At 45.7% G+C, this 20,179-nt stretch overlaps 1 long non-coding RNA gene across 1 annotated transcript in view; it reads left to right on the top strand.

The window, feature by feature from the left end:
- LOC143998195 (uncharacterized) overlaps positions 1–19,338 on the top strand; it is a 29,047-nt gene extending 9,709 nt beyond the window's left edge. Inside the window, exon 3 of the long non-coding RNA XR_013277775.1 lies at positions 19,103–19,338. This is a non-coding gene — a long non-coding RNA (uncharacterized LOC143998195). The remainder of the gene's footprint in view (positions 1–19,102) is intronic.
- The last annotated feature ends 841 nt before the right edge of the window (positions 19,339–20,179 follow it).

Consider the following 20,179-nt stretch of genomic DNA (forward strand, 5'->3'; position numbering starts at 1 on the left):
ATTGCGGTAACATCTAGTTACCGCCTAGTGTGCACACCAACTACACTGATTACCCTCCCCCCAATAAAGAGGACCTGTCATCACCCATCAAAGTACATGTCATCACCCATCATAGCCCATCTGAGTACCTGAGTACCTGTCACAGCCCATCTGAGTATCCGAGTACCTGAGTACCTGTCACAGTCCATCTGAGCCCCTGAATATCTGAGTACCTGTCACAGTCCATCTGAGTACCCGAGTACCCGTCACAGTTCATCTGAGTACCCAAGTACCTGTCACAGTTCACCTGAGTACCCGATTACCTGCCATAGTCCATCGGAGTACCCGAGTACCTGTCACCAGCCCGTCGGATTAACGGAGTACCTGTCACTAGCCCATCAGAGTACCCGAGTACCTATTTGCAGCCCATGCCACATAGAATACACGTTGAGGTGTTTGCTTTCCAAAATGGGGTCATTTTGGGGGTAACTTCATTGTTCTGGTGCTCCAGGACCTTCAAAAGTGTGATAGGTAGGAATGAAACGAGATGTGTAATTTATGCTCCTAGAACGCCTGAAGGTACTACTTCAGTGCTGGACCTCTGTATATGGTCAGGCTGTGTAAAAGTCTCACACATGTGGTATCGCAATACTCAGGAGGAGTAGCAGAATGTGTTTGGGGGTGTAATTTTTGCTATATACATGCTATATGTTAGAAATATCTTATAAATGGACAACTTTGTGTAAAAAAAAAAAGATTTTCATCTTCTTTCCACGTTTTCCCAAGACTTGTGGAAAAAAATGAACTGTTCAAAAGACTCATTATGCCTCATAGAATATACGTTGGTCTGTTTGCTTTCCAAAACGGGGCCATCTTGTGAGTAATTCCATTGTCCTGGTGCTCCAGGGCCTTCACAAATGTAATAGGTCGTTAGGAAATTATAGGTGCCATTTATGCTCCTAGAACACCTGACGATGCTCCCTGCATTTTGGACCTCTCTGTGTGGCCAGCCTGTGTAAAAGTCCCACACACGTGGTATCGCCATACTCGAGAAGAGTTGCAGAATGTATTTTGGGGTGTAATTGGAAGTATGCATATGCTATGTATGAGAAATAACTTGTTATTATGACAATTTTGTAAAAAACAAAGCAAAAAACAAAACAAAAACATTCTTCTTTTTCCCAAGAATTGTGGGAAAAAAGTACAACTTCAAAAAACTCACCATGCCTCTTACTAAATCCCTTGTACTGTCTGCTTTTCAAAAAGGGGTCATTTGGGGGGTATTCATACTTTCCTGACATTTCAGAGCCTCAAGAAATGAGATAGGCTGTCAGTGCATCAGGTGTGATCCGATGTGATCAATTTTCAATGATATGCACCATAGCTTGTAGACTCTATAACTTTCAAAGAGACTGAATAATATCCACTAATTTGGGTTATTTTTACCAACGAGATGTAGCCGTATAAATTTTGGCCCAAATTTATGAGCAAAAATTACTTATTTGCAAAATTTTATCATAGAAACTAAAAAAAGTGTTTTTTTTTTCAAAATGTTCGCTCTTTTTTCACTTATGTCGCAAAAAATAAAAAACCCTGTGGTGATTAAATACCACCAAAAGAAAGCTCTGTTTGTATGAAAAAAAATGATAACAATTTTGCTTGGGTACAGTGTTGCATGACTGAGTAATTGGCATTCAAAGTGTGAGAGCGCTGAAAGCTAAAAATTGGTCTGGAAAGGAAGGGTGTATAAATGCCCTGTATTGAAGTGGTTAAATAAACTTACAAATTGAAGCTGAAATCCATCCAAAACTTTATAAGCAGTTACAGCAAATATTTATTTTTCCTTTTGGGACAAAAGATTTACATAAATAAATAAAAAAAAGCTAATCATTGTAATCACCCCTGCCAGAATTAAATGGTTTCTCTCAACCCTGTAACCGATGGAGAACTTGTTCTTTTGAAAAAAACAAAACAGACTTACTAGCTGGATCATAAGATGAAAATTAAAACAAATGCAGCCATCCCATCTAAGAAATGGTAAGCTGCAAAATAATAAATGTTTGCTTTTAAGTTTATTACTGCATTAACCACTTGCAGACCGACCGCCGCAGTTTTACGTTGGCTGTTTGAAGGAGGATATCGTTGTTATGGTAGCAGCTAGCTACCATAACCCCGGTATCCCCTTCTTCAGCGGGTGGTCCACTATAAGATAAAAGTGGTCTCTGCGGCGGATTCCCTGCGAGATCACTTTTATCAGCGGCGGGAGAGGGGCCCCCTCCCACCACAATCCGGTGCCCTCCACCGCTTACCAGAGCCGTTGGCGGAGGCGATTGCGTCCTGTCACTAGCTGAGTATGGAGGCGAGTGAGGGGAAGATGGCCCCCCACTCGTCTCCATACAATTGCTGGGCGGAAGCAACATCAAAACGTCACTTCCGCCCACGACTCTTAAAGGGGCATTTTTTTTAATCATTTTTTTAAATGGTAATTTTTTTTTTTTTTATTGCATTTTAGTGTAAATATGAGATGTGAGGTCTTTTTGACCCCCAGATCTCATATTTAAGAGGACCTGTCATGCTTTTTTCCATTACAAGGGATGTTTACATTCCTTCTAATAGGAATAAAAGTGAATTTTTATTTTATAATACAGTGTAAAAATAAAAAAATAAAAGGTAAAATAAATAAGAAAAATATTTTTTTTTTTTTTAAACGTGCCCCATCCCGACGAGTTTGCTTGCAGAAGCAAACGCATATGTGAGTAGCGCCCGCATATAAACAGTGTTCAAACCGCACATGTGAAGTATCACCGCGATCGGTAAAGCGAGAGCAATAATTCTAGCCCTAGACCTCCTCTGTTTTTTTTAACGTCACCAATAGAGATTTTTTTTTTTTTTTTTTATTTATTCTTTATTTTCAGATTTTTCAAAGTATACAAACATAAACTATTCAACATATTGATAAATACAACAACATTTCTTTAAGAATGAACTCCCTTATCCCTCCCTCCCCACCCCTCTCACTCGGTCCCTTCCCCGGGCCTTTTCCATTTTTCCTTCTCTGTCTTGTTTTCCCCTCTTTCTGATTTTTCCCTTCTTCTTTACTGACAGTCAAGCAGCCTTAAATAACCTTCAGTTTTTCCAAATTGTGTCCACGGTAGCCATTTATATTGATATCTCCCTTCTAGGTTATCCAGTTTATAGATTGTCTCTTCAATATTTCGTGTCCTTTCTAAGCTTTCTACCCGCTCCTTCATCGAGGGGGGGTCGGGTTTCCTCCATCTACGCGGGATCAGTGCCTTAGCGGAGTTCAATAGGCAAGGAACCAGGGAGTACCCATACTCTCTCTCTCCTTTTTCCGAGTCGTGAAATAAGCAAACCCATGGGTCTCTTCTAATCCCTTCCCCTGTTATTTCAAAGATAGCTTTTATAATTTTCTCCCAGTATATCTGTATCTTGGGGCACTCCCACCATATATGAGCAAAGGTCCCCACCGCTGAGCAGCCTCTCCAGCATGTTGCGGGGGTCTCGCTACTAATTTTATTTCCTTGCTGTGGAGTTATATACCACCTTGTTAAAAGTTTATATGACATCTCTCTAGTTTGAAGGTCTTTGGCCACCGAGTACGTTCGTCTAATAATCCTATTTCTATGGAGATCATTATTCAGCGGTCCCAGTTCATTTTCCCACTTCTCCATATAGGGGGGGTATTTTTGCTCTTCTACCTCTATTAAGATGTCATATATTTTTGAGATCCTTTTTACAACGCATTGAGGGTTCCCTATCAGCTTCTCCAGAGGTCTAAGTTGCTCCGATCCTCGTAGTGGTTGTGTTAAAGACTGAATAAAATAATATAATTGTGAATATCTCCACTTATCTAAAGGCTTGTGCCCCCACTTTCCTATTAATTCCTCATATGTGCATACCCTATTCCCTTCCATAACCTCTTGTAATTTAATTTTATCTTTCTTAGCCCATCTGCTATAATATACATATTCCTCTTGCCCTGGTAAAAAAAATTTAGTGTCTAGTAATGGCATAAATGGTGAGTTGTGTTCCCACTTGTGTCTCTTATTTATTGTGTCCCATATTCGCAGTGACCCTTTTGTCAATAAATTTGTGCTAATCCCTAATTCTCTATATTTTGCGGGTATCCATATTATCTCCCCTAATTCCCTTCTGCTTAACTTAATTTCTAATTGCACCCAATCCTTCCCCTTTTTGTTGTGTGTCCAGTCTGTGATTCGTGAGATTGCTATGGCCTCGTAGTACTTTTTGAAATCGGGCATTGCTAATCCTCCTCTGACTTTACTTCTTATCAAAGTATTAAGGGCCACCCTCGCCGCTTTTTTTTTCCATATGAATCTTTTAATCATCATTTTTAATTTATTAAGATATCCCTGTGGTAATAATATGGGGACCATTTGACATATGTAAGTAAACATTGGTAAAATAAACATTTTAACTATATTTATTCTCCCTATCCATGATAAAGCTTTGTATTGGATCCTATCTAAATGATGTTTAATTTTGTTCAGTAGGGGGATATAATTAGCCTCATACAAGTCCCCCATCCCTGCTGTAAGCTTTATTCCTAAGTAGGCCAATTCCCTCCCACTCCATCTAAAAGGGTATTTAGTTTGTAGGGTTCTCTGTTCTTCTACTGGTATATTTAAGTTTAGGATTTCGGATTTGGTTGCGTTAACCTTAAAATTGGAGACTTTCCCATATTTTTTTAGTTCTTCCATAATCGCCGGTATAGAGGTCTCCGGGCTAGAGATATAGAGCAGAAGATCGTCTGCAAAAGCAGCAACCCGATAATCCCTCTCATCTACCCGTATTCCCTGGATGTTTTGATTCTTCCTAATAGCAGTCAGGAGGGGTTCTAGTGCCAGAATGAATAGTATTGGGGAGAGCGGGCAACCCTGTCTTGTCCCGTTGCACAGTTCAAGGGGGCGGGACAGGGTCCCGTTTATTCTTATTTTAGCTTTAGGCTTAGTATACAAAGCTTCTATCCACCCTCTCATCCTCTGTCCCAATCCATATCGCTCCAACACTTCGAATAAGAACCCCCAACTAACCCTGTCAAATGCCTTTTCAGCATCTATAGACATGAGTATCGAGGGGGTCTTCTGTCTTATGGTTTCCTGGCTTAGCATAATAGTCTTTAGTGCGTTATCCCGACCTTCTCTCCCCTGAGTAAAACCTACCTGATCCTGCTGTATCCACTCTGGGACATGAGGTCTTAATCGTTCAGAGATAATTTTTGCAAAGAGTTTAATATCTGAATTTAGCAAGGAAATTGGCCTGTAGCTTTCCACTGCCAACGGATCCTTTGCCTCTTTCAAGATCAGGACCACATGCGCCAGTAGTGTCTCTTCTCGAAATTTTCCATCCCTCCCCACTGCATTAAAATACGCGCATAGTTTTGGGGCCAGCTGTTTTTGAAATTCCTTATAGTATGATATCGGGAAACCGTCTGGCCCGGGGCACCCTCCCTTAGCTGTATTTTTGATCGCCCATTCGACTTCCAGCTTTGATATTGGGGCTTCTAGTGCTTCCATTTCCATTTGTTTAGCCTTGGGGATATCTATCCCTTTCAAATAGTCCTTTATTGCATCCCGGCCTCCATTCTCTAAGGTTTCCTGTTGAATATTATATAGGGCTTTGTAATATGTATAGAACGTGTTCATTATATCCTCCGGCATATTTTGTATGTCCCCCGCCTCATTTCTTACTTTTGGGATAAAGGTTCTGCTTTTCTTATCCTTCACCCTCTTGGCCAGCCATTTACCGGCTTTGTTTCCCCATTGATACATCTCTGTTCCCAGAATGTGATAGGCGGCCCTCCTGTCCTGTTCTAGATAGTCTTCTAGTTCTCTCTTTTTTTTTACTAGATCCTGGGTATCGTGCAGTCCCCTTGGTCTGCTACCCAGCTCCAATCTCTGAATTTCTTCATACAGTAGGGTTTTCCTCCTCTCTCTCTCTCTCTTTTTCCCTGCTCCAATCCCTATTAATACCCCTCTTATTACCACTTTATGCGTTTCCCATAGTATAGGGCTTGAAATTCCCGGTGTATCATTTAATCTGAAGAACTGTTCTATCTCCCTCTCAACCTTACTTACAGAATCCTTGTCCTGTAACAGAGATTCATTCAATCTCCAATTCAGCCTCGGTCCATGGTCCTCTCCTATCTCCAACCCAATCATAACTGGTGCATGATCTGACACAGTTCTAACTTTTATTTCCGCCTTCTTAAGTGCTTTCAGAAATGAATGCTCCAGGAAGATATAGTCTATTCGAGAGAAGGAACCATGGACCGGGGAGAAGCAAGAGTAATCCCTATCCTTTGGGTGAAGTACTCTCCAGGTATCCTGTAGTTGGAATGCAGCCAACGCCCTTAAAAACATTCTCTGCTTATATACCGATGTCCTTGGGCCTCCCGCTGAAGTATCAACTTTAGGGTTTACACTCCAGTTAAGATCTCCAGCAAGAATTAATTTCCCCTCTTTAAAATCCTCTAATTTGTTCAATATTTTCTTTAGGAATATATCCGCTTTCTCGTTTGGGGCATAAATGTTTACAATTGTGCATTTAAGGTTAAACAACATTCCTTTTAAACACAGGTATCGTCCCTCCGGATCCACTAGTCGCTCCTCTAAATTAAACCTCGTTGTTTTACTGAAGCCTATTGCAACCCCTCTGGAGTACGAGGATGGGGAATCCCCATAAATCCATACCGGGAAATCAATCGAATTCAGTCTGACCCCTGAGGTGCATGTTAAGTGCGTCTCCTGGAGACATGCTATATTTGCCTCCATATGCTGCAACTCATCGTTTATTCTATATCTTTTCATTTTTGTATTTAAGCCCCTTACATTATAGGTAATAACGTTAACTATCCCCATACCTCTCTTCCAAGGGGCATTCTCCCTCTCTTTTTGGAGCGTCTAGTGAACCCGTTGGTGACCATACCTGTTACCCCTGTAGAAGGACCGAGTGAGAGCCCATAAAAAACCCCCAAAAAACCAAAACCCCCCTCCCTCCCCCCTCCCTCCCCTTGTCCTATAACAAAACGTCTCGTGAGACTGGGTAGGACTCCCCTTTTCATGTTAAACCTATGGGACTGGTAGGCCAGTGTCGGTGGTCTCCTCTCCCCCATAGTATCCCTGGGGTTCGCCCCCATGTCCGTCCGTAACATCCCCAAGCCTCCCCCCTCTCCTCCCCTCCTCCCTCCTCTTCTTAGTCCCCTGTTCAAATTTATCTCAGCTTCAGGTAATTGGATTCTTTCGACTCCAATCGCTCAGCCTATCCTGTCTAGTAGTCCTTTGGGTCCCACTCCTCTCACCCCCTAGAACCTCTTCAGTGTCCCATTCTATCTGTGGAGCAGGATGTATCCTTAACTGTTCACAAAATTCTTGTAGGTCCTCCGGGAAACGTAGAACCGCAGATCGACCGTCTTTCTTCCCTATGAGGCACGCCGGAAATCCCCACTGATATGGGATGTCGGCTGCTCTCAATAGTTCCGTTAGCGGTTTCAACCGTCTCCTTCTTCCAAGCGTCTCCCCCGCTAAGTCGGAGTAAATCTGCAATTCCACGTCTCCGTAGAGCACCCCTGGCTGTGTTCTAACTTTTCTCATTACCTGCATTTTTTCCGCTACATGGTGAAATCTCGCTATGACATCTCGTGGGGCTTCTGATCTAACTCCAAGAGGTCGCGTCATCCTGTGTATTCTATCTAGCTTCAGTGGGGTTATAGCTTCTCTATCTAATAAGGGATTGAGAATCTGTTGGGCTATCTCTCCAAGGGCAGATGCGCTAACTGTCTCAGGGAGACCTTTTATTCGTATGTTCTTCCTTCTGCTTCTATTCTTCTGGTCTTCTAATTTGTATCTAATTGTTCTATTTCCCCTACGGAGGGCTGTTACCTGCTCTAAGATTCCATCTATTCTGTGCTCCTGGGCCTCTACTTTGTTTTCCACCTCCTCAACTCTCCCCAAAACCAAACCTATGTCCTCCCTTATAGTTGCAATATCTGCCCTTAGAGAGGTCTCCATTCTCATGAACATCTCTGAGAGCATCTCTCTAATCTGTGGGGACTGGTCAAATTCCCTTTGTCCATCCAGACTCCTTTCTCCTGCCTCTAGATGTTCTAGTCCCTCCCTTCCTTGAGCTTCATTCTGGCTGCTATCCCCACTGTGTAAGTTCACGCTATTTTTTTTTTTAAGTTCAGTTGCCTTAACGACCGGGTTCTTTGTCCCTCTGCTATCTTCTCCCCTCTGTCTGCTAGGGCCCAGGCGGAGCAGTTTTTCCATCCTGGGGCTACCAGACTCTTCTTCTGCTCTTATGCTAGTGTTTGCGGCCATATATTTTTGAATTCCGACCGGGCTTGCGGCGGGGGTTACTTGTTTATTTATCTTGCCTGCTTTCCCTCTCATCCTGGCAGCCCTATCAAAATTTAATTCCCTTCCTCCTATCAAAAAATATCGGCCTAAATCTTTACAGCCACTTTAGATAGCTCCCCCAAAAAAAAAAAAAAAAAAAAAAAAAAAAAAAACCCTACCACAAAAACAACAATCACAGTGTTATTATGTTATTACATTTGGGGGCGGTCAGTACCAATTAAATTTTATCAACCCAAATGTCCAAAATGTCCAACAAAACAAAACAAAACAAAAAAAACTGAAAAAAAAGAACAAGAGAAAAAAAAACAGAGGGTTATAGAATAACCGATGAGTCCTCTATCATGATGTCTCAGGTGTTGTTCAGATCGAGATACCCAAAAAAAACAAAAAAAAAAAAAAAAAAAAAGAGGAAAGTTTTTTCTCTTCTTCCTTCTTCCTTATGATCCGCTACTTCCTCCTCTTTATATTGGGCTACTAGTATTAATTAGCGGACTATAGGATACGCTCATATTATACATTCTTTAAACCATACAATATGTTTCCCAAAAAAAAAAAAAAATCAGGAGAGTGTAAATCAGCTTGACAGCGGTAGGGTCTCTTACATCAGCATTTGAACTCCTACAGCGACTATTGTTGGCAACATAACAAATCTCCTCTTGCAGACTCTGTATGGGCGATTGCACACAAAAGAAGCTGTCCCCTATAGCCAGGGGGGGGAGGGTTTCTGGGAAAACGTCCTTTAGTTAGCACTATTTTTTCCTTTTCCCTCCCCTGGTAGCAGATAACTCCTGCAATCGAGTCACCTCAACAGCAAAAATTGTAGAACCAGCTCAAGCAGCCATTCCTTATATTGTTCTGTCAGATCAAGTTAAACCTTAAGGCAAAGGGAGGTAGGGCAGGATAGGCTCCAATTTACCTAGGGGTATCTCCCCTGCTCTAATATAGCGTCCGTGACCATGCCTCTCACCTCTCACCAATCCAGCAGAAACTCAGCAGAGACTCCCCTTGCTTCCCCCTCCTGCTGCTTATCTTACCGCTCTGTCGTCTGTGCACTGTGTAGCACCTTCTATCAGCCTCTTCTTGTGCTCCGGTGGATTACAACAGGGATCCTTGCCTCCGTTTCAGGGGTATGCAGTCCGGGTCCCGTCCCGCCGTAGCAGCGGCTTGAAGAACGAAGAACTCCACTGCTGTATTCTTGGGCAGCCCCTCCACTGGCGTGGACTGCTGCTGAGTTTGGCGGGGGTGGTTCCTGGTCCTCGGAGCGAAGGGTCAGGCGAAGGGTCAGACCGCTTCAGAGCGGCGTCACGGCGTCACGAGAGCACGGCCTCAGGCTATGTAGTCATGGGGAGATGCGTGCCGGAGGGAGACAGAGCAGGGAGGCTCGGACGGGCGCTCGGGCGGACGGACGCCTGTCTCCTACGTCATGGCTCCTCCCGATCACCAATAGAGATTTTTAAGGCTAAAAGTTTGTCGCCATTCCACGAACAGGCGCAATTTTGAAGCGTGACATGTTGGGTATTAGTTTACTCGGCGTAACATTATCTTTCACAAAATGAAAACATTTTTTAACTTTACTGTTGTATTGTATTTCTTCCAAAAAAAGTGCGCTTGTAAGACCGCTGAGCAAATATGGTGTGACAAAGTATTGCAACGACCGCCATTATATTCCCTAGGGCAGGGATATGCAATTAGCGGACCTCCAGCTGTTGCAGAACTACAAGTCCCATGAGGCATAGCAAGACTCTGACAGCCACAAGCATGACACTCAGAGGCAGAGGCATGATGGGACTTGTAGTTTTGCAACAGCTGGAGGTCTGCTAATTGCATATCCCTGCTCTAGGGTGTTATAAAAAAAAAAACTTATAATGTTTGGGGTTCTAAGTAATTTTCTAGCAAAAGGAAAAAATGTTTTTAACTTGTAAACAACAAATCTCAGAAAGAGGCTCGGTCCTTAATAGACATGGGCGCCCTCAAAAAATTAGTTTCATTTCGTATTAAAAAAAAATTGTAATTCGTGTATGAAATTCAATTCGGATTCGTACAATACAAATTTTCGTTAGGTTCGTAAACTTTTCGTTAAAATAACGAAAGTTTGTTATGATGAATTTATCATTATGAGGGGCTCCCACCATCCCTGTGCTGTGCTGACTTCCTGGGGTTTTAACTTTTAGGTTTGTTAACTTTTCGTAACAATTACGAATTTTTGTTATGAATTTGGATCCAAAATTTGTGAAGAAATTTCATATTTCGTACATAATTCATATACATAAAAATTTGAATTTCTGGAAATTCGTACAAATTTTCGATTCGTATCAAACTAATCGCACATGTCTAGTCCTTAAGTGGTTAAGGTACAAAAATGTCTTGCCTTTATAAACACTTTAAAGTGTAAGTTCACCTTTGCAGAAAATCTGTAAGGTGAACTTACACTGGACCCCCTCCCCAGTCCCGCTGTACTGGAGTCCCACCATCCCCCACTGTCTGACACGGGAATTCCACTTCACCGGTCCAGTCAAGGGATTTGAAATCCCTACAGTTTAATCTCCTACTCGTACCTAGTGTACGGACAAGAGGCATTCTAATTGGTCAGCACCATCACATGACCTGAATCCAATTGAAAATCTGTGGGGTGATCTGAAGAGGGCTGTGCACAGGAGATGCCCCCACAATCTAAAAGATCTGGAGTGTTTTTGCAAAGAAGAGTGGGCAAATATTGCCAAGTCAAGATGTGCCATGCTGATGGACCCATACCCAAAAAAAGACTGAGTGCTGTAATAATTAGTGATGGACGAACTTCCGACGGGACGTTTCGCGAACGCGAAACGCGAACGGGCACAAACGTTCGCGAAAACGACCGTTCGCCGCGGGCTCCATTGACTTCAATGGGAGGCGAATTTCGCAAACCTTTAGGTCGAATTTGCGGCCACGGGGTAATTATTAGGGGGTAGCACGTAGTCCCACCACCTGGACAATAGCATAATACATGTATGAGGTGAATTTGGGATCGATAACTACAAGCATTTTTTTTTTATTTGGGAAATTGTTCTGACAATTCAGGACTATGGAGCTAATGAAGGCAATGGAGGAGAGGGAAGGTCAGGGACCAGGGTAGGCAAACAAGAGGGTGCAGGAGATACAGAGCACTGACAGCAGCACCGTAATACAGAGCACTGACATCAGCACCGTGACATACAGCGCTGACAGCAGCTCCGTGACATACAGCGCTGACAGCAGCTCCGTGACATACAGCGCTGACAGCAGCTCCGTGACATACAGCGCTGACAGCAGCTCCGTGACATACAGCGCTGACAGCAGCACCGTGACATACAGCGCTGACAGCAGCTCCGTGACATACAGCGCTGACAGCAGCTCCGTGACATACAGCGCTGACAGCAGCTCCGTGACATACAGCACTGACAGCAGCTCCGTGACATACAGCGCTGACAGCAGCTCCGTGACATACAGCGCTGACAGCAGCACCGTGACATACAGCGCTGACAGCAGCTCCGTGACATACAGCGCTGACAGCAGCTCCGTGACATACAGCGCTGACAGCAGCTCCGTGACATACAGCACTGACAGCAGCTCCGTGACATACAGCGCTGACAGCAGCTCCGTGACATACAGCGCTGACAGCAGCACCGTGACATACAGCGCTGACAGCAGCTCCGTGACATACAGCGCTGACAGCAGCTCCGTGACATACAGCGCTGACAGCAGCTCCGTGACATACAGCGCTGACAGCAGCTCCGTGACATACAGCGCTGACAGCAGCTCCGTGACATACAGCGCTGACAGCAGCTCCGTGACATACAGCGCTGACAGCAGCTCCGTGACATACAGCGCTGACAGCAGCACCGTAAGCAGCCCCAGGAGGAAGTCAGCACAGCACAGGGATGGTGTGATCCCCTCATAATAAGAACCCCCAGGAGGAAGTCAGCACAGCACAGGGATGGTGGGAGCCCCTCATAATAAGAACACCCAGGAGGAAGTCAGCACAGCACAGGGATGGTGGGAACCCCTCATAATAAGCAGCCCCAGTAGAAATATGACACCGCTCAACCTCTTCAAAGAGGAGGGTAGGGGCATATAGTACGGTGTGCTTTTTTGGGTCAGGGAAGTGAGCCAAATGAATTAAGAAGGTCTGTGTGCTTGATTCCAAAAATTGTTTATAGACATATACATGGTCTACTGATCACATGTGTTGAATTCCTCCGAGATCCATGCCTCATTCATTTTTAGAAATGTGAGGTAGTTAACACTGTGGTGAGCTAGGCGAGTACGCTTATCGGTCACAATCCCCCCTGCTGCGCTGAACGTCCTTTCGGACAGGACACTGGATGAGGGGCAAGCCAACAGTTCGATTGCAAATTGGGCAAGCTCTGGCCAGAGGTCAAGCCTGCCCACCCAGTAGTCTAGGGGTTCATCACTCCTCAGAGCGTCCACATCGGCCGTTAACCCAATGTAGTCGGACACCTGACGGTCTAGGCGTTCCCTGATGCTGGATCCGGATGACACCTGTCGATGGGTCGGCTGAAAGAATGACCTCATATCCGAAGTCACCAACACATCTTCAAACCGGCCTCTTCTTGCAGGCGCTGTTGGATTGGTACCCGCAAATCCTTCTCTGGGAGTGGGAATTGCTCCTCTGCCAGCGCACGCAAAAGCAGAATGCAGCATTTCTCGAAGCAAGGCCTGGAAGTGCTGCATTCTGACAGCCCTCTGCGACGGCGGTAACATTTCCGCCATTTTGTGTTTGTACCGGGGGTCTAAGTACGTTGCCACCCAGTACTGGTCCTTGACCCTCATGCTTTTTATACGGGGGTCCCTATTAAAACACTGGAGCATGAAGGCCCCCATTTGCACTAAAGTGGAAGCGGTGTGGTGGCCTGGCTCCTGCTCATCATCCAGGATAATGTCGTCCTCTTCATTCTCCTCTCCCCATCCTCGCACAACAGGGATCCCAGAAAGGTTTAAAGCATGCTCTTCTTGCTCCTGCTCATCCGCCCCGGCACCATCCTCCTCTGACTCCTCATCAGACTCCTGTTGTTGACTTGTCTCAGATAGAGTAGCCCCCCCTGGGAATTCATCCAGCATTGCGACTTCCTCATCTTCCCGCTCCTGCTCCTCCACAGCCTGATCAATGACACGACGCAATGCACGCTCCAGAAAGAAGGCATAAGGTACCATGTCACTGATGGCGCCATGGCTGCGACTGACCAGTTTGGTGATCTCCTCAAATGGCCGCAGAAGTCTGCATGTGTCGCGCATGAGCAGCCACTGGCGCGGTGAAAAAAAACCCAGCTCCCCAGAACCGTTTCTTTCGCAGAGTTCATACAGGTAGACGTTAACTGCACGTTTCTGCTGGAGCAGCCTATCAAGCATATAGAAGGTTGAGTTCCATCGCGTCGGGCAATCGCAAATAAGACGTCTGACCGGCAGATGGTGTCGCCGCTGAATGTCAGCAAGGCGAGCCATGGCCGTGTAAGATCTTCTGAAATGGGCCGAGATTTTCCTTGCCTGCCGCAAGATGTCCTGGACCCCAGGGTATTTGACAAGGAATCGCTGCACGACCAAGTTTAAGACGTGTGCCATGCACGGCACGTGCGTGATTTTGCCCTGTTTCAATGCGCTAAGCAGATTGGCACCGTTGTCACACACCACTTTACCAACTGTCAAATTGAGCGGTGTTAGCCACTCATCTGCCTGTGAACGCAAAGCTGAAAGGAGTGCCGGGCCAGTGTGGCTCTTTGCTTCCAGGCACAACAGACGCAGCACGGCATGGCAACGTCTCACCTGGCATGTGGAATAGGTTCTGGGGAGCTTGGGCGGTGCAGTGGAAGAGACGCTAGCAGCGGAAAAGGAGGAGGCAGCTGAGGAGGAGAGGGAGGAGGATGGAGTAGGAGGAGGAGAAGAAGAGTCAGGCCTGCATGCAATCCGTGGCGGTAAAACCAAATCTACACGGGTGCCACGGGTTACATGCTTGACGGCCGTCAGAAGGTTCACCCAGTGGGCAGTAAAACTGATATACCTTCCCTGCCCGTGTTTGCTAGACCACGTGTCTGTGGTCAGATGTATCTTGGCACCGACACTGTGTGCCAGAGATACATTCACTTGCCGCTGAACATGGCCATATAGCTCTGGGATGCCCTTCTCTGAGAAATACTTCCTTCCTGGGACCTTCCATTGTGGTGTTCCAATGGCCACAAATTTGCGAAAGGCCTCCGAGTCCACCAGTTTATATGGCAGTAGTTGGCGGGCTATGAGTTCTGACAAGCCAGCCGCCAACCGTTGGGCAAGAGGGTTATCCGGCGTCATCATTTTTTTACGCTCAAACATTAGGCCCACGGAAGCCTGCCTTTTTGCAGAAAAATGTGAGCTTGGCGTGATGGAAGGTGGAGTGGAGGACAATTGTGAGGAGAGAGGAGAAGGAGAAGTAGAAGACGAGGCTGGACGGTGAGAGCCTGCAGTGTGGCTTTGTGTGTTCCGTTGCTCCCACTGGGCTCGGTGATGGCTGCTCATGTGCCTTCTTAAGGCGGTCGTCCCTAGGTGAGTATTGGGCTTACCGCGACTAACGCGTTGACTGCAAAGATTGCAGATGGCAACGCTATTGTCAGCAGCGGACACGTTAAAAAAAGCCCACACTGCGGAGCCATGTGCCGGTGTCCTGGGAGCGCCAGATGTGACCGTACATGGTCGATGACTCGCTCCTGATACATTTGCAGTCTGCTTTGTCCCTGCTGTGCAATGTAAGTCATTGCTGCTTCTCCTCCCTATCTGCTGGTCCATATCTCCCTCTGAACTCCCCTCCTCTTCCTCTCTTGTGGGCACCCACGTGACATCACTAGACACGTCATCATCAACGTCACCTTCCCCACCGCTATAAGTAGAGATCTCGGAGTAGGCAGCAACACCGGGGACCAACCTCCTCCTTGGGCTGATCTGGGTACTGGCGTCAGACTGCTGAGTAGCGCTTGTTGCTACCTCCTCTTCCTGATCCAATACCAAGAGTGGCTGCGCATCAGAAATGTCCTCTTGATATGGATCGGAAAATAATTCCAGTGACTCAAGCGGAAGGTATGTGGTGGTGGTGGTGGTGGTCGTGTTGTTGGTGGTAGTGTCTTTGGGGGTGCACATAGCAGAGAGTGAAGAAGAGGGTGCAGATCGAGAGGATGAGGAGGGTGCAGAAGAGTAAGGCTGAGCGAGCCACTCAACCAAGTCTGGTGCATCCTTTAAAGTAATTGAACGCACCTTCTGCAACTTCCCACTTTGGCTCAAGCCTGTTGCTCCTGCCCTACCCCTACCACCCCTGCGGAAGGGCCTGCCTCTTCCTCTGCATGTCATTTTTTAAATGACCCTGTGACAAAACTCTTAGTCCCTATACCGCTGAAGGACTGCTGCAGTATAGGTGAGCGGTCAGCAGTGGTGCACGTCAACCCTATCTATTGTGGACCTATAGCGGTCCTTACAGAACAGCAGACTGTACCGCACTCAAGCCTATGTACCGTAGCACCCTATACCAAGTTACCAGTCCTTATAAGAACTTTTGTGGACCAAGCAGGTTGTGTATTAGTGTTTAGCAGACTGTACGTCAGTCCCTATACCGCTGAAGGACTGCTGCAGTATAGGGCAGCGGTCAGCAGTGGTGCACGTCAACCCTATCTATTGTGGACCGATAGCGGTCCTTACAGAACAGCAGACTGTACCGCACTCAAGCCTATGTACCGTAGCACCCTATACCAAGTTACCAGTCCTTATAAGAACTTTTGTGGAACAAGCAGGTTGTGTGTTAGTGATTAGCAGACTGTACGTCAGTCCCTATACCAATGAAGGACTGCTGCAGTATAGGGCAGCGGTCAGCAGTAGTGCACGGCAACCCTATGTATTGTGGACCGATAGCGGTCCTTACAGAACAGCAGACTGTAACGCACTCAGGCCTATGTACCGTAGCACCCTATACCAAGTTACCAGTCCTTATAAGAACTTTTGTGGACCAAGCAGGTTGTGTGTTAGTGATTAGCAGACTGTACGTCAGTCCCTATACCAATGAAGGACTGCTGCAGTATAGGGCAGCGGTCAGCAGTAGTGCACGGCAACCCTATGTATTGTGGACCGATAGCGGTCCTTACAGAACAGCAGACTGTAACGCACTCAGGCCTATGTACCGTAGCACCCTATACCAAGTTACCAGTCCTTATAAGAACTTTTGTGGACCAAGCAGGTTGTGTGTTAGTGATTAGCAGACTGTACGTCAGTCCCTATACCAATGAAGGACTGCTGCAGTATAGGGCAGCGGTCAGCAGTAGTGCACGGCAACCCTATGTATTGTGGACCGATAGCGGTCCTTACAGAACAGCAGACTGTACTGCACTCAGGCCTATGTACCGTAGCACCCTATACCAAGTTACCAGTCCTTATAAAAACTTTTGTGGACCAAGCAGGTTGTGTGTTAGTGATTAGCAGACTGTACGTCAGTCCCTATACCAATGAAGGACTGCTGCAGTATAGGGCAGCGGTCAGCAGTAGTGCACGTCAACCCTATGTATTGTGGACCGATAGCGGTCCTTACAGAACAGCAGACTGTACTGCACTCAGGCCTATGTACCGTAGCACCCTATACCAAGTTACCAGTCCTTATAAGAACTTTTGTGGACCAAGCAGGTTGTGTGTTAGTGATTAGCAGACTGTACGTCAGTCCCTATACCAATGAAGGACTGCTGCAGTATAGGGCAGCGGTCAGCAGTAGTGCACGTCAACCCTATGTATTGTGGACCGATAGCGGTCCTTACAGAACAGCAGACTGTACTGCACTCAGGCCTATGTACCGTAGCACCCTATACCAAGTTACCAGTCCTTATAAGAACTTTTGTGGACCAAGCAGGTTGTGTGTTAGTGTTTAGCAGACTGTGCGTCAGTCCCTATACCGCTGAAGGACTGCTGCAGTATAGGGCAGCGGTCAGCAGTAGTGCACGGCAACCCTATGTATTGTGGACCGATAGCGGTCCTTACAGAACAGCAGACTGTACTGCACTCAGGCCTATGTACCGTAGCACCCTATACCAAGTTACCAGTCCTTATAAGAACTTTTGTGGACCAAGCAGGTTGTGTGTTAGTGTTTAGCAGACTGTGCGTCAGTCCCTATACCGCTGAAGGACTGCTGCAGTATAGGGCAGCGGTCAGCAGTAGTGCACGGCAACCCTATGTATTGTGGACCGATAGCGGTCCTTACAGAACAGCAGACTGTACTGCACTCAGGCCTATGTACCGTAGCACCCTATACCAAGTTACCAGTCCTTATAAGAACTTTTGTGGACCAAGCAGGTTGTGTGTTAGTGTTTAGCAGACTGTGCGTCAGTCCCTATACCGCTGAAGGACTGCTGCAGTATAGGGCAGCGGTCAGCAGTAGTGCACGTCAACCCTATGTATTGTGGACCGATAGCGGTCCTTACAGAACAGCAGACTGTAACGCACTCAGGCCTATGTACCGTAGCACCCTATACCAAGTTACCAGTCCTTATAAGAACTTTTGTGGACCAAGCAGGTTGTGTATTAGTGTTTAGCAGACTGTGCGTCAGTCCCTATACCGCTGAAGGACTGCTGCAGTATAGGGCAGCGGTCAGCAGTAGTGCACGGCAACCCTATCTATTGTGGACCGATAGCGGTCCTTACAGAACAGCAGACTGTACCGCACCCAAGCCTATGTACCGTAGCACCCTAGACAGACCAAGTTACCAGTCCTTATAAGAACTTTTGTGGAACAAGTGAGTTGTGAATGATTAGCAGACTGCAGCAGAAGGGCAGCAGTCAAGTATAATATTCTTTCTATATTTGGAAGAAAGAATATTATACGTGTACAAGCCTATTACCGTACCACTGATACCAGTCCTGAAAAGAACCTTTGTGGAACTAATAGTAACAGCAAGTCTTTAAAATTATCCTCACTGCCTGACACACTGCTTCCTGCCTGTCCCTATACAAATTGGCAAAAAAGAGTAGGCTGGAACGATTAGCTGGAACAGCTCTTTTGTGGACCTGATAGTAACAGCTAATGATGATGATGATGATGATGATGAAGAAAGACTAATCTGGCTGAGCTGTCCCTAAAATAGCAGCATACAGCGCTCTGTCCCTTTATCTAAACTGACAAAAGAAACTCAGGCTGCTGACCTAACACCTATACCAGTCCTGAAAAGAACTTTTGTGTACCAAATAGCTAGCGTTTTCTCTGTCCCTACTCCACACAGGATCCTTTCCCTACAGTGACAGAAGAAAGAATGTAAAATGGCCACCGGATCGGGTGTATTTATAGGTTAGGGGGAATGTCCAAGTGTCCATGAGCTGTCATGTCTCAATTGGTTGTCCTGTAACACATGATAAACGTGTCACGAAAGGTTAAAGTTCTTGTATACATTAAACACGTAAGTCCGCCGGGGCGAACGACGGAAAAAGGCGTTCGAACCCGCGGACGGCGAAAGTCGGAAATTCGCCGCGAAACGACCGCCGGGCGAACCGTTCGGCCATCACTAGTAATAATATCAAAAGGTTCTTCAACAAAGTATTAGGGTGTGCACACTTATGGAAACTTATTATTTTAGTTTTTTTTAGTTTTACTTCCCTTCATCTAAAAGATTTCAGTTTGTTGTTCAACTTCTTTGTACAGTTTATAGGTCACATAAAAGTTCTGAATTGATTTATCTTTTTCTTTCTATTTCTTTACATCACAGAAACCTGACATTTTTAACAGCTTCAGCCCTGGAAGATTTGGCTGCTGAATGACCAGGCCATTTTTTGTGATTCGGCACTGCATTGCTTTAACTGACAATTGCGCGGTCGTGCGACGTTGCACCCAAACAAAATCGATGTCCTTTTTTTCCTACAAATAGAGCTTTCTTTTGGTGGTATTTGATCACCTCTGCGATTTTTATTTTTTGCTAAACAAATAAAAAAAGACCAAAATTTATTTCTTTGTTTTTGTTATAACATTTTGTAAATATTATTGTTTGTAAATAAATCTCAGCATTTTTTTTTTTTTTTGCGCTATAAACAAATAAAGAGCGTCAATTTTGAAAAGAAAACAACACTATTTTGTACATCCCAATCCTCCTACACGGAGATAAATAGCAAACCCCACAATCAAACCAGAATGGCCAATCGGCCCAGACATGGAAGCGAACGTACTTAAACACAACACTACGCGTTGATTACCTCTACTAGGAATCTGCTCCGATATAGACTGACAACGCTTTCAATGTTATATGCACTGTGTGTATCTTATCTGTTTGTTTTGCTGGTTATTCAATTGTACCTAACGATTATAATCTCTGTAAGGCCGCGTACACACGCGGGGACTGTTCGCCCAACTTTGTCCGTCAAACAGTTTCGGCAAACAGTCCGCTCAAAATTAGCATGGACGGACATGCCCACACACGACGAACGAACAGTTTGCTGAAACCGTGCGCGATGACGTGAACGGCACGTACGACGGGACGAAAAATACGACGTCCTATACACTGCATTATAACTTTCGGCGTGTAAATCCTTTCTGAGCATGCGCGGAACTTAGTTTGACGAACAAGCCTACACACGGGCGGACTGTTCGCTCAAACAAGGTTTCAGCGGACAGTTTTACGGAATTTCCGAAAAACCTTGTTCGTCAAACTGTCCGCTGAAACTGTCCGCTGAAAGCCCACACACGAGCGGACTGTCCGCCCAAACACTGTTCAGCGGACAAAGTTGGGCGAACAGTCCGCGCGTGTGTACGCGGCCTTAACCTGTACAATGTTAATAAAAACGTCTTTAGA

This window comes from Lithobates pipiens, unplaced genomic scaffold (genome assembly GCF_037356315.1).
Source record: "Lithobates pipiens isolate NorthernLeopardFrog02 unplaced genomic scaffold, aLitPip1_a1.2 Scaffold_19, whole genome shotgun sequence".
Classification (NCBI taxonomy): Eukaryota; Metazoa; Chordata; class Amphibia; order Anura; family Ranidae; genus Lithobates; species Lithobates pipiens.